We start from the raw sequence: 14,364 nt of genomic DNA, 5'->3' as shown, positions 1-14,364 counted from the left end.
ATGGTGAAATCTTGTGTAGCCATATTATAACATCAAAACCAGAAAGCTGATGTTGCTCTTGGCGTATTACTATTAGCCAGTCTACAGACCTTACTCAGTTTTTACCATTTTTAAAAACTGCTTTCATGTCTGTGTAGTTCTAGTTTTATCCTATGTATAAATTTGTGTAACCAACACCACAGTTAAGAAACAGAACCATTCCATCACCTCAAAATCACAGCCTCATGCTACCTGTTTGTATTCTTAGCCACTCTCACCCTCTCCCAGTTCCTCACCCCTGTCTTTGTCCTCTGGCAACCACAAATCTGCTCTCCATCTCTATAGTTGTGTCACTTTGAGATGTTATATAAACGGAATCACACGGTATGTAATCTTTTGACACTGGCTTTTTTTCACTAAGCCTAACACCCTTGATGTCCATCTAAGTTGCTGCGTGTATCATTAGTTCATTCCTTGCTATTGCTAGGGAGTATTCCATGGTGTGGATGTACCAGAGTTTGGTCAACCATTCTCCTACTGAAGAGTTGTTTCCAGTATTTTGTTGTTACAAATAAAGCTGCTATAAACATTTCTCAGGCCGGGAACGGTGGCTCACGCCTGTAATCCCAGCACCTTGGGAGGATGAGGCAGGCGGATCATGAGGTCAGGAGATCCTGACTAACATGGTGAAACCCTGTCTCTACTAAAAATACAAAAAATCAGCCAGGTGTGGTGGTAGGTGCCTGTAGTCCCAGCTACTTGGGAGGCTGAGGCAGGAGAATGGTGTGAACTTGGGAGGCGGAGCTTGCAGTGAGCCAAGATCGTGCCACTGCACTCCAGCCTGGGTGACAGAGCGAGACTCCGTCTCAAAAAAAAAAAAAAGTCTGCAGGTTTTTGTGTGAACTTAAATTTTAATTTATCTGGGATAAATGCACAAGAATATAATTGCTGGGTTATATGATAAGTGCATGTTTAGTCTTATAAGAAATTGCAGGTCGGGCGCAGTGGCTTATGCCTGTAATCCCAGCAATTTGGGAGGACAAGGCGGGCGGATCACCTGAGGTCAGGAGCTCAAGACCAGCTTGGCCAATATAGTGAAGCCCTGCTTCTACTAAAAATACAAAAATTAACCGGACGTGGTGGTGCACCCCTGTAATCCCAGCTACTTGGGAGGCTGAGGCAGGAGAATTGCTTGAACCCAGGAGGTGGAGGTTGCAGTGAGCCAAGATCACTCAGTGATCTAAAAGTAGAATTTAAGGAATCATCAAGCCAGTGGAAAAGGCTTTTGGAAGGAGGGAAGAAAGAAAAGAAGAAGAGGAGTTATTGATGTTTTACAAGAAGAATCTAAAGCAGCAGATTGCCAATGATGGGATTTCTGGCACTCTAATGGGCAGGTGCACAGAAAGACTTTCCAGACAATTAGGTGACTACCAACTTCACCCTGGCCAAAAGCTCAGCCCCATATTTTTTAAAGTCCAGATACCAGAAAAATCTCTTGAGAGGTAAAATGAAATTTCTGACACAATAGGGAATTAGGACAGCAAAGAAACAGCGTCTTCAAAAACCACATATTAGACACTTACTTATTTACATATTTCCACAGGCCAGTGTCATAACAAATATAGACCTTCCTACAGTACTTTACAGTTTATAAAGCCACTTTACTGCTCATCTGCTCTTCACAATAATTCTATGAGGGCAGCTATTACCGTCTTTCTCTCAGTGGTAAGATAATGAGGCTCAGAGAAGTGAAGTAACTTGCCCAAGGTCACACAGCCAGGAAGTGGTGAAGCTGAGACCTGATGCCTGGTCTTTGGATGCCAAAGCCAGTTTCCTTCCCAACACTCCACAGATGCTCTCAGAAGCACGGCCTGAAAGGCCAGAGATGGGTGTCATAGGGCCTCACTTTACCTTTTATGAACTTGTGGGAGTTATGGCCAAGAAATTACATCAATACACCAAGATGCAAAATAATTCATGGAAAACAAAGCTTACAGGAAGGTGAAATTAGCTACATTACCCATCCATCCCTATCACTACCTATAACCTAAGGGGAAAGACCAGAATTGGTGATGATTTGATCAGAAAAGTGTTGTAATAGCAGCCCCCCAGGCATCCACGGCCTTCAGTGTCCTTGGTTTTAAGATCATTTTTCTCTGCAGTTTGTGGCAAGAGCGCCCCCGTGTGTTTTTTTCTTTCTTTCTTTCTTTCTTTGGAGACGGAGTCGCCCAGGCTGGAGTGCAATGGCCCATCTCAGCTCACTGCAACCTCTACTTCCCGAGTTCAAGCAATTCTCGTGCCTCAGACCCTTGAGTAGCTGGGATTACAGGCACGCGCCACCACGCCCGGCTAATTTTTGTATTTTTAGTAGAGATGGGGTTTCCCCATGTTGGCCAGGCTGGTCTCAAACTCCTGACCTCAGGTAATTGGCCCACCTTGGCCTCCCAAAGTGCTAGGATTACAGGAATGAGCCACCGGGCCAGTTTTAGTTATCAGCAGGGTGTGGTAGCTCATGCCTGTAATCCTAGCACTTTGGGAGGCCAAGGCGGGCCAATCACTTTCGGTCGGGAGTTCGAGACCAGCCTGGCCAACGTGCAGAAACCCCATCTCTACTAGAAATACAAAAATTAGCTGGATGTGGTGGTGCCCACCTGGAATCTCAACTACTCGGGAGGCTGAGGCATGATAATCGCTTGAACCCGGGAGACAGAGGTTGCAGTGAGCCGAGATTGCGCCACTGCACTCCAGCCTGGGTGACACAGTAAGACTCTGTCTCAAAACAAAACAGCTCAGTTTTATTTTGAATACAGTGAATATAGATAGCTCTAATCCACATAATCAAATCCCTGTGGAGTCCCTTTAGGAGAGTAAAGGGTTCCCAAGAGCAGAAGGTTGGAGAATCACCATATCAGATCATTCCTTTTTCCATAATCTTCTTGGAAAACCACGTCTCTACTAAAAATACAAAAATTAGCCAAGTATGGTGGTGCGTGCCTGTATTCCCAGCTACTTAGGAGGCTGAAGCATGATAATTACTTGAACCCTTGAGGTGGAGGTTGCGGTGAGATGAGATCGCGCCACTGCACTCCAGCCCAGGCAACAGGGTGAGACTCTGTCTCAAAAAATAAAAATAAATAAATAAAATATGAAATTTTTTAAAAAATTAAAAATGTAATTATTTTAAAATAGCAGTATAAACTCCTTACATATTAACATATCACGTTTTTTGTTTTGTTTTTGTTTTTGAGATGGAGTTTCGCTTTTGTTGCCCAGACTGGAGTGCAATGGTGTGATCTTGGCCCACTGCAACCTCTGCCTCCTGAGTTCAAGCGATTCTCCCGCCTCAGCTTCCCGAGTAGCTGGGATTACAGGCATACGCCACAACACCCAGCTAATTTTGTATTTTTAGTAGAGACGGGGGTTTCTCCATGTGGGTCAGGCTAGCCTCGAACTCCCGACCTAAAGTGATCCACCTGCCTCCGCCTCCTTAACTGCTGGGATTACTGGCGTGAGCCACCGCGCCCAGTCAACATATCACATTTTTTTTTTTTTTTTTTTTTTTTTTTGAGACAGAGTCATGCTCTGTCGCCCAGGCTGGAGTGCAGTGGCCGGATCTCAGCTCACTGCAAGCTCCGCCTCCCGGGTTCACGCCATTCTCCTGCCTCAGCCTCCCAAGTAGCTGGGACTACAGGCGCCCGCCACTTCGCCCGGCTAGTTTTTTGTATTTTTTAGTAGAGACGGGGTTTCACCGTGTTAGCCAGGATGGTCTTGATCTCCTGACCTCGTGATCCGCCCGTCTCGGCCTCCCAAAGTGCTGGGATTACAGGCTTGAGCCACCGCGCCCGGCCAACATATCACATTTTTAATGTGTGAAGAATAACTATTTCCCAAAACAAAAAAATCATAGAAGGGTGGCATTGTTTTACATTCTTGCAGATCTCTTTACTCTCTGGCTTAATAGAAGACAACTGGATTCTCATATCTGTTTCTTCAGCCCATTACAATTTTACATGTCATGTAGCCCCTAGAAAACACCACTGTGCACTCATGGGAGAATGAGAGGGAAAATAATGTCTTAGCATCGTTACAGAAATAGTTTCGATCTTGGAAACCCTTAGGCCTCTACGGGTCCCTAGACTGCTCTTTGGGACCTGCTTATCTAATTTATATTCGAAACTACTTTGTAAACATTCCTATAGTAGCAAAAGTCAGGAGGCCTGTGTTCTAGTCCTGTCTCCGAATGACCTGATTAGTTTTCTTGAGGAAGCCACCTGGTCTCTGGTCTGTTTTATCCTCCACTATGCCTCAGGGCTTAGCACAGCACTCTAATTACGGCTGAAATAAACAAATAGCCAGGATCTCCCAGCTGGCAAGACTGATGTGGTAACCTATATGTTCTACTGACTTTTTTAGTAGCCTCATTTTTACCAGTGCTGAAAGAAGTGCAAAGTTCCCAGGTGTAACCATCCGTCATAGCTACCATTTACCACAGGGTAGCATTCAAGGGCTGGAACCTGGGTTCAAATCCTGGTTCTGCTGTTTATTAGCTGTATGATCTGAAGCTAGTTCATTTATCTCTTACAACAGAGTGAGACCCTGTCTCAAAAACTAAAAATAAAAGAATAATAAAAATTAGGCTGGGTACAGTGGCATACACCTGTAATCCCAGCTACATGGGAGGCAGAGGTTGGAGATTCGTTTGAACCTGGGAGCTGGAGGTTACAGTGAGCCAAGATGGGGCCACTGCACTACAGCCTGGGTGAAAGAGTGTGACTCCGTCTCAAAAATTAAAAAAAACATAATAATAATAATTAAAATTAAAAAATAAAACTTCATTGAGTTGTTGCAAGGATTAAATGAGATAATCTGAGTTAAGTGCTTAAAGCAACACCAGATACATGGTGAGCATTACGTAAGTGTTTGCTGCTATTGCTAATTTAAAGTCTTGCTGACCATGTGGTAGGTCCATATGCCAGGGTAGGCACTTTATGAATGGCCCTGGGTCACTTTGACTCTAAAACTTGCTCTTAAAGAAAAACCAGGCTGGGCACAATGACTCATGCTTGTAATCCCAGCACTTTGGGAGGCCGCGCCAGGTAGATTGCTTGAGGTCAGGCGTTCGAGACCAGCCTGGCCAACATGGTAAAACCCCATCTCTACTAAAAATACAAAAAATTAGCTGGGCGCGGTGGCAGGCACCTGTAATCAATCTCAGCTACTCTGGCGGTTGAGGCAGGAGAACTGGTTGAATCTGGGAGGTGGAGGGTGCAGTGAGCCGAGATTGCACCACTGCACTCCAGCCTGAGTGACAGAGCAAGACTCCATCAGAAAGAAAAGAAAGAAAGAAAAGAAGAAAGAAAGAAAGAGGGAGGAAGGAAGGAAGGAAGGAAGGAAGGAAGGAAGGAAGGAAGGAAGGAAGGAAGGAAGGAAGGATTGAAGGAAGGAAAGAAGGAAGGAAGGAAGGGCCTAATTTTTCAAGTAATATATTCTATTATTTTAAAAATTTGGGTCAGGGATGGTGGCTCACACCTATAATCCCAACACTTTGTGAGGCCAAGGCAGGTGGATTGCTTGAGCTCAAGGGTTTGAGACTGGCCTGGGCAATATGACAAATCTCTGTCTCTCCTAAAAATACAAAAATGAGCCAGGTGTGATGGCATGTGCCTGTGGTCCCAGCTACTTGGGGCGCTGAGGAAGGAGGATTGCTGAAACCCAGTAGGTTGAGGAGGTCGAAGTTGCAGTGAGCCATGTTTATGCCATTGCACTCCAGCCTGGATGACAAAGTAAGACCTTGTCTCTAAAAATTAAAATTTAAATTTAAAAATTCAAAGTCTTCTCCATCACACTGCCCAGTTACTGTCCCTTCTGACTCTTGACTTATTTGAGAACTTTCTTCTTGGTTGATGGGAAGCTTTAGAAGTAGACGTAGGCCGGCCGGGCGCGGTGGCTCAAGCCTGTAATCCCAGCACTTTGGGAGGCCGAGGCGGGTGGATCACGAGGTCAGGAGATCGAGACCATCCTGGCTAACATGGTGAAACCCTGTCTCTACTAAAAATACAAAAAAAAAAACTAGCCGGGCGCGGTGGCGGGCGCCTGTAGTCCCAGCTACTCGGAGGCTGAGGCGGGAGAATGGCGTGAACCTGGGAGGCGGAGCTTGCAGTGAGCCGAGATCACGCCACTGCACTCCAGCCTGGGTGACAGAGTGAGACTCCGTCTCAAAAAAAAAAAAAAAAAAAGAAGTAGACGTAGGCCAGGTGCAGTGGCTCATGCCTGTAATCCCAGCACTTTGGGAGGTCGAGGTGGGTGGATCATGAGGTCAGGAGTTTGAGACCAGCCTGACCAACATGGTGAAACCATGTCTCTACTAAAAATATAAAAATTAGCTGGGCATGGTGGTATGTGCCTGTAATCCCAGCTACTCAGGGGGCTGAGCCAGGAGAATCACTTGAACCCAGGAGGTGGAGGTTGCAGTGAGCCAAGATCACGCCACTGTACTCCAGCCTGGGTGACAGAGCAAGACTCTGTTAAAAAAAAAAAAAAAAAAAAAAAAAAAAGGATCCCTGGAGTTCTTCTTCTCACTCCTAGTCCAGATGGGCAAAGGCTCCTTCACATACTTCTGGGTGCTGAACAAGCTAAAGGCAGGGTGGGAACGTGGCTGTATTCGTCCATTCTCACACTGCTAATGAAGACATACCTGGGTCATTTACAAAGGAAAGAGGTTTAATTGACTCACAGTTCAGCATGGCTGGGGAGGCTTTAGGAAACTTACAATCATGGTAGGAGGGGAAGCAAACATGTCCTTCTTCATGTGACGGCAGGAAGGAGAATGAAAGCCAAGCAAAGGGGGAAGCTCCTTAAAAGAACCATCAGATCTTGTGAGAACTTACTATCACAAGAATAGTATGAAGGAACCACCCCCATGATTCAATTACCTCCCACCGGGTCCCTCCCACCACAGGTGGGGATTGTGGGAACTACAGTTCAAGATGAGATTTGGGTGGGGACACAACCAAACCGTAACAGTGGCATCACCATCGACATCTTTCTGTAGAAGTTTGGGGCGAAGCAATGCTATGTCACCATCATTGATGCCATGGGTCACTGTGACTTCATCAAACACATGATCACAAGCACCTTACAGCTACCACCAGGGTTGCCTCGGCCCTGCTGTGGGGATGGGCAGGGGGTGTCCCAAGCCAGGTCTGAGCTGGGCCTTCCTCTCTCAGGCTAGGCAGACTGTGCTGTGCTGATTTTAGCAAGCGGTGTAGGAGAGTGTGAGGCTGTCATCTCCAAGAACAAGCAGACGTGTGAACACACACTGTTGGCCTATACACTGGGCGTGAAGCAGCTCACTGCGGCAGTCAACAAGATGGACATCACAAAGCCACCTTACGGTAGTACATGCTTTGAGGAGATCAGCAAGGAGGTGAAGGCTTATATCAAGAAAATTAGTTACAACTCCCAGACTGTGGGCCGGGCGCGGTGGCTCAAGCCTGTAATCCCAGCACTTTGGGAGGCCGAGACGGGCGGATCACGAGGTCAGGAGATCAAGACCATCCTGGCTAACATGGTGAAACCCCGTCTCTACTAAAAAATACAAAAAACTAGCCGGGCGAGGTGGCGGGTGCCTGTAGTCCCAGCTACTTGGGAGGCTGAGGCAGGAGAATGGCGTAAACCCAGGAGGCAGAGCTTGCAGTGAGCTGAGATCCGGCCACTGCACTCCAGCCTGGGCGACAGAGCGAGACTCCGTCTCAAAAAAAAAAAAAAAACTCCCAGACTGTGCCCTTCGTGCCCATCTCAGGCCAGCATGGGGACAGCATGCTGGAACCTGGCAGCAAGGTGAGGGACAGCTGGGCAGGGCCAATTAAATGAGACTTGCCCATTCAAATCTTTGAGCTTCTCCTGGAATAAATACCCAGTATTCACGGTGTGCTCATGGACTGATCACTGGGAACGATCTCCATCCCCTTTTGGGGGATGCTTTGACCTCCATTTTACAGGTGAGTGAAATGAGTACACCCGAGACTATATAATCAGTAAGCATAAAACTGTGCGGACTGATGTTGTGGCCACTAGGTATGTGTGGCTATTTAAATTACTAATATGAAATCAAATGAAATAATTCCTTAGCTACATTTCAAGTGCCCAGCAACCACATATGGCTCTCATATTGAACAGCGAGTGCAGTAGCAGACTATTTACATCATTGCAGAAAGTTCCATTGGGCAGTGCTGGTGGGATCTAGAATTCTAGCCTATGCTTACAGTAGTATCTAAGCTATCCCACCTTAGGCAGTGTGGGCGCAATACAAATGTGTCTAAGACACAGTCCCTGTGCTCAGGGATCCCACGTTCAAGTAGGTTTTTTTTTTTGTTTTTTGTTTTTTGTTTTGAGACAGAGTCTCGCTGTGTTGCCCAGGCTGGAGTGCAGTGGCCGGATCTCAGCTCACTGCAAGCTCTGCCTCCCGGGTTTTTACGCCATTCTCCTGCCTCAGCCTCCCGAGTAGCCGGGACTACAGGCGCCCGCCACCTCGCCCGGCTATTTTTTGTATTTTTTAGTAGAGACGGGGTTTCACCATGTTAGCCAGGATGGTCTCGAACTCCTGACCTCGTGATCCGCCCATCTCGGCCTCCCAAAGTGCTGGGATTACAGGCTTGAGCCATCGTGCCCGGCCTCAAGTAGGTTTTGACATCTCTAGACAAGTATCTCCCTACCAAAAGAGTTGAGTTCTAACATCAGACCTGAATTCAAGCCCCAACTCTATCCTTTGCCCACAGTAAAGGAGCAGCTGAGGTATTAATATTAATGCTCTGGAACTTTGGGCTCACTTCATGGGGTTGTAAGAATTAAACAAAAGACTTCACGTGGACATCCACTGACACAGACAGTTGGTGCTCGCAGGCTAATTGCTATTACTTAGTATATTTGCCTAAAGCCTACCTTTTCTATAATTGACTTGAGAATTCTTAGCCTTTTCCTCCATGTGTACATAGCTATCTTTTTCTGATTATAAAATTAATGTCTAACATCTTTACAATAAGCATTTCGTGCAGATATGAAGCATAAACTGCCACCCCATGACTTATAACCTAGTTATAGATAACCTAGTTATAGATGATAACCTAGTTATAGATAACCTAGTTATAGATAGCCTAGTTACAGATAACCTAGTTATAGATGATAGCTTAGTTATAGATAACCTAGTTATAGCTAGCCTAGCTATAGATGATAACCTAGTTATAGATAGCCTAGTTATAGATAACCTAGTTATAGATGATAACCTAGTTATAGATAACCTAGTTATAGATAACCTAGTTATAGATCATAACCTACTTATAGATAACCTAGTTATAGATATAACCTAGTTATAGATGACCTAGTTATAGATAACCTAGTTATAGATAACCTAGTTAGTTTCCATGCAATTCTTTCTAGGTATTCACAGCTGGACTCAAACTATACATAATGCTCTATACACATTTTTAAAACTTTCCTTGCCATTTAAACTATTGGAGAGTTAATGGGTGTTTTATATCACATCTCACTAGGTAGGTCGTTTGGCTATATCCATGATTCACGGTAAATGGCGATTAATGATTTAAGACTGAGTGCTTCACATGTATACAACCCCATGATGAAGGCATTTTACTCCCAGGTGAAGTAAGAAAACTGGGACACAGTGCAGTTAGGGAATAGCCTAAGGTCACTAGCTTCTGTTGTTTCTAATTTTATTAAAAACTGCCATAATTGGGCTGGGCATGGTGGCTTGTGCCTGTAATCCTATCACTTTGGGAGGCCAAGGTGGGAGGATCTCTTGAGCCCAGGAACCGAAGACATCAGTCGGCCAACATAGTGACAAAACATCTCTACAAACAAAAAAAAAAAAGAAAGAAAACTTAGCCAGGCGTGATGGTGCATGCTAATGAGGAGGCTGGGATGGGAGGATTGCTTGAGCCTGGAAGGTCAAGGCTGCAGTGAGCCATGATCATGCCCCTGCACTCTAGCCTGGATGACAGAGTGAGGACCCCGTCTCAAAAAACAAAAAAGCAAAACAAAAAAACTGCCATAATTAAGAATGTTAACTCTATTTTAAAAATTAAAACCTTCCATAAGCATCTTGGTAAATAAATCTTTCCATGTGTCTTTGGTAGTGTAATTATAATCAGCTCCTAATGAAATAAATTCCTCGTGAACCACTGGGCATGGTGGCTCAAACCTGTAATCCCAGCACTTTGGGAGGCTGAGGCTGGAGCATTACTTGTGGCCAGGGGTTCAAGACTAGCGTGGGCAATGCAGCAAGACCATGCCTCTACAAGAGTTTCATTTTTTAAAAAAACAAAGCAAGGGTATGCATTATTTTTGGAGTCTTTTGACACAGACTGCCCAATTGCCCTTGAGAAAGGACTAGACCTGCAGGGACAGAGTGTCCCTTCAAATGGTGACTGAGCGCCAGCGTGCCTGGCACTGTCCTTGGTGCTGAGAGTGCAGCCGTGAATGAGAAGCAACTCTGCTCTTGGAGCTCAGTCTCCTGGGAGACTGGGAAGGGACAATAAGGCAGATGATGACTAAGTGCTTCAGAACATTCTACAAAAAGGTGAAGGGACACAGTGTGGGAGAGTTACTATACATCAGGTATTCAAGCAGGGGTGGGTTCTAAGATGACTTTAGAGCAGAAACCTGAAGCCTCAGTGCCTGTTTCCCATAACCTGAGTATTATCACACATCTCAGCTAGTGACACACATGAATTTCATCCCCATGTCCTCCGAGCATTTATTACACACCTACTGTGTTCTAGATGCCAAAAGAACAAAGCATGTCAGCCTGCAGCTAGTGAACTAGATATTCAACTTGTGGTTTACTGACCTCATAGGCTTGTAGTAGGACTATGGGTTGGCATAGAACCAAGTGAGTCACCAAGTTCATCAAACCAACGGGTAAAGTTCATCACTACCTCACCCTGACTGCAGGCTCAGTGGGAAGAGGCTTGTATTTGGGTCTGGGGAGTTGGTCTCATTTTCAACTTCTTATCTGGTCAATGTCAGTCACTGGGCCCTGGGCAACCCACTTCTGATCCTCAATTCTCCTTTCTGAGAAAGATAAAATATTCCTCTTACAAACTTGAATTATTTATATAAAAGTGCTTACTAAAAAATGCTTTCAGAGCCTCCTACCCACTACTCCTCCACCCCCAAAAGAGTTGAATATGAATAGAAACAGTAGCTTTATTCCTTGGGCTACCAATTTTTGAGTCCATGAGGCAAGAGGTGCTTTGTGTGGCTTCTATACTGTGTAGCTCTGGTTCTCTGCCATGGAAGATTTCCCTTGTCTAGAGCCCTCTTCCCCCACCTGCCAAAGCCTCCCCTGATGCAATCACTGCATCCTCCAGTATCTGAGGGTCAACCAGCTACTGAGAGGCCTTCCTCTATTGTGCTAAGGTTGGAGTTGGCATTGTTTTTGATGCTGATGGGAGACTGAAGTTTTGAAGCCTAGAGATTTACTCCAGGACCTGTGACTGGAAAGGAGAAGCATTTTATTGAGATTCTGACAGTGTGTTGGATCTAAGCCTATGTGTCTACCAACTCTGCTGCTGTGATAGTCCGGCTGCCCACTTAGCCCTTAATATCAGCCACCTTTGTTCCTTCTATACCTCTTCTGTCCTGTGTTTCCAGTCTTTGAAGGCAAAGATTATGTATCTAAGCTTTGCACTTGATCTTAGCCAAAATGCCAAGAAGCAATTGTCTGTAAGCTTTGGCCAGGGTTTTCAGATGAGTAAATATTATATCTTCTTAAAAAGTATGCGTAAAATGCATTGCCATACTGAAAATCATCCCCTGGAAGGTCTTACGTTCAACAGTGGTGGCTTTGCTTACAAGTCAGCATCCTTAGGAACAGTTTTGAGACCCTGAAGCACATTCTTTAGGGCACTGATATGGTTTGCCTCTATGTCCCCACCCAAATCTCACCTTGAATTGTAATAATCCCTGTGTCAAGGGTGGGACCAGGTGGAGATAATTAAATCATGGGGGCGGTTTCCCCCATTATGTTCTCATGATAGTGAGTGAGTTCTCACGAGATCTGATGGTTTTATAAGGGGCTTTTCTCTCTTTGCTCGGCACTTCTCCTTCCTGCTGCCATGTGAAGAAAGATGTGCTTGCTTCCCTTCCACCATGATTGTTAGTTTCCTGAGGCCTCCCCAGCCATGCAGAACTGTGAGTCAATTAAACCTCTTTTCTTTATAAATTACCCAGTCTTGGGTATCTCTTTATTAGCAGTGTGAGAGCAGACTAATATAGGCAACTTCACTAGGAAATGTCTGAGTCTTTAGAAACTTTAGTCTTAGTATTTATTTATTTATTTATTATTTACTTTGAGATGGAGTCTTGCTCTGTCACCCAGGCTGGAGTGCAGTGGAGTGATCTTGGCACACTGCAACATCTGCCTCCCGGGTTCAAGCGATTCTCCTGCCTTAGCCTCCCCGAGGAGCTGGGACTACAGGCACAAACCACCGTGCCAGGGTGATTTTTGTATTTTTAGTAGAGACAGGGTTTCGCCAGATTGGCCAGGCTGGTCTTGAACTCCTGACCTCAGGTGATCCACCCACCTCGGCCTCCCAAAGTGCTGGGATTACAGGCATAAGCCACTGTGCTGGGCTGTCTTAGTTTTTAGAATGAGTGTTAGAGGCCAGGCATGGTAGCTCATGCCTATAATCCCAGCACTTTGGGAGACCAAGGTGGGTGGATCACCTGAGGTCGGGAGTTCAAGGCCAGCCTGGCCAACATGGTGAAACCCCGTCTCTACTAAAAATACAAAATTTAGCCTGGCACGCTGGCATGCACTTGTAGTCCCAGCTACTTGGGGAGGCTGAGGCAGGAGAATCGCTTGAACCCGGGAGGTGGAGGTTGCAGTGAGCCGAGATTGTGCCACTCTACTTCAGCCTGAGTGACAGAGTGAGACTGCATCAAGAAAAAAAAAAAAAAGGAAAAGAAAAAAAAGAATGAATGTTAGAGTATTTGAATTTTACTTTTATTCTTACTCCTGACACTTATTTAACTTGCTGTACGTTAACAAGTCCCTACCTTCTCTGGACCTCAGTTCCTCCACCTGTGTAATGAACAGATAGAATGGGATCTAAGGGATATTCAGATTCCAGGAATCTCTGCTTTCTGAAATATATTAGCTTGATGCAGGGAGCCAATCTCACAGTGCCTGTGAGATTTAATCATAATCATTTAGCAAGTGCACAGTAGATATCATGAGATGGCTCGTGTGTGGTCTTTTGTGTCTTTACAACAGCCCATAAGGTAGATGGTGAGATCTCTGTTTCACAGATGGGGAAACCAAGGTTGAGGATGCATCCCTTGAGGTTCATGTTAATTGCAGGCTGGGTCCTGGATCAGACCCACGCCCTCTCTGGGCTGAATGAGCTGCACATTTGGTGGCTTTTGCAGATGCCCTCGTTTGAAGGCTGTAAAGTCACCAGGAAGGAAAGGAATGTGGTAGGCGTGACACTGCTAAAAGCACTGGACTCAATCACACCGCTACCCACTCCACAGACAAGCCCCCGCAGCTGCCCCCGAAAGGCGGGTACAAGACTGGGGGTAAGTTCATGCCTTGTGGAGGTGCTTGGGCTTGGGGGCCTACTGGGGTCTGGTTGCTGATGGCCCTGAGTGCTCTGTCCCTCCAGGTATTGGCACTGTGCTTGCGGGGCAGGTGGAAACAGGCATAGTGGTGACCTTCGCCCCATGCAACATCACCATGGAAGTCAAGTCCGTGGAGATGCACCAAGGCCCTGCCTGGTGACAAGGTGGGCTTCCATGTGAAGAACGTATCAGTAAAGGACATCAGGCGAGGTGACATGGCAGGACAGCAAGAATGACCTGCCCTCAGAGGTGGTGAGCTTCGTCTCCCAGATGAGACGCCCACGGAGGGGCATGTCCTGCTGCTCCTAGGGCTGCTGGCTCACTCAGAGTGGTCACAGGGCATGGGCTCTGTATTAGGCTCTTGACCACTGTGGAGGTGGAGCCAGACTGCCTGGGTTAGAATTCTTACTCTGCCTCCTATTTGCGTGCACTCTTGAACAAACCAATGTACTTCAATGAATCTATTAGTTTCCACAATACCATCATGAAAAGCAGTATTTCTTTTTTTCTTTTTCTTTTTCTTTTTTTTTTTTTTTGAGAAGGAGTCTGACTCTTGCCGAGACTGCAGTGCATTAGCAGGATCTCAGCTCACTGTAACCTCCCCTCCCAGGTTCAAGTGATTCTCCTGCCTCAGCCTCCCGAGTAGCTGGGACTACAGGCACATGCCACCACGCTCAGCTAATTTTTGTATTGTTAGTAGAGAGGGGGTTTCACCATGCTGGCCAAGCTGATCTTGAACTCCTG

General features: G+C 45.9%; 1 long non-coding RNA gene across 1 annotated transcript; it reads left to right on the top strand.

Moving 5' to 3' along the window:
• Positions 1 to 7,142: 7,142 nt before the first annotated feature.
• LOC105494426 (uncharacterized) lies at positions 7,143 to 14,107 on the top strand. Its single transcript, XR_011609428.1, has 4 exons — positions 7,143 to 7,979; positions 12,122 to 12,189; positions 13,429 to 13,578; positions 13,665 to 14,107. It is a non-coding gene; the product is annotated as an uncharacterized lncRNA (long non-coding RNA).
• The last annotated feature ends 257 nt before the right edge of the window (positions 14,108 to 14,364 follow it).

Source organism: Macaca nemestrina, chromosome 1 (genome assembly GCF_043159975.1).
Source record: "Macaca nemestrina isolate mMacNem1 chromosome 1, mMacNem.hap1, whole genome shotgun sequence".
Lineage (NCBI taxonomy): Eukaryota > Metazoa > Chordata > Mammalia > Primates > Cercopithecidae > Macaca > Macaca nemestrina.
The sequence above is the reverse complement of the archived record's forward strand: the minus strand, read 5'-3'. Positions and strand labels throughout refer to the sequence as shown.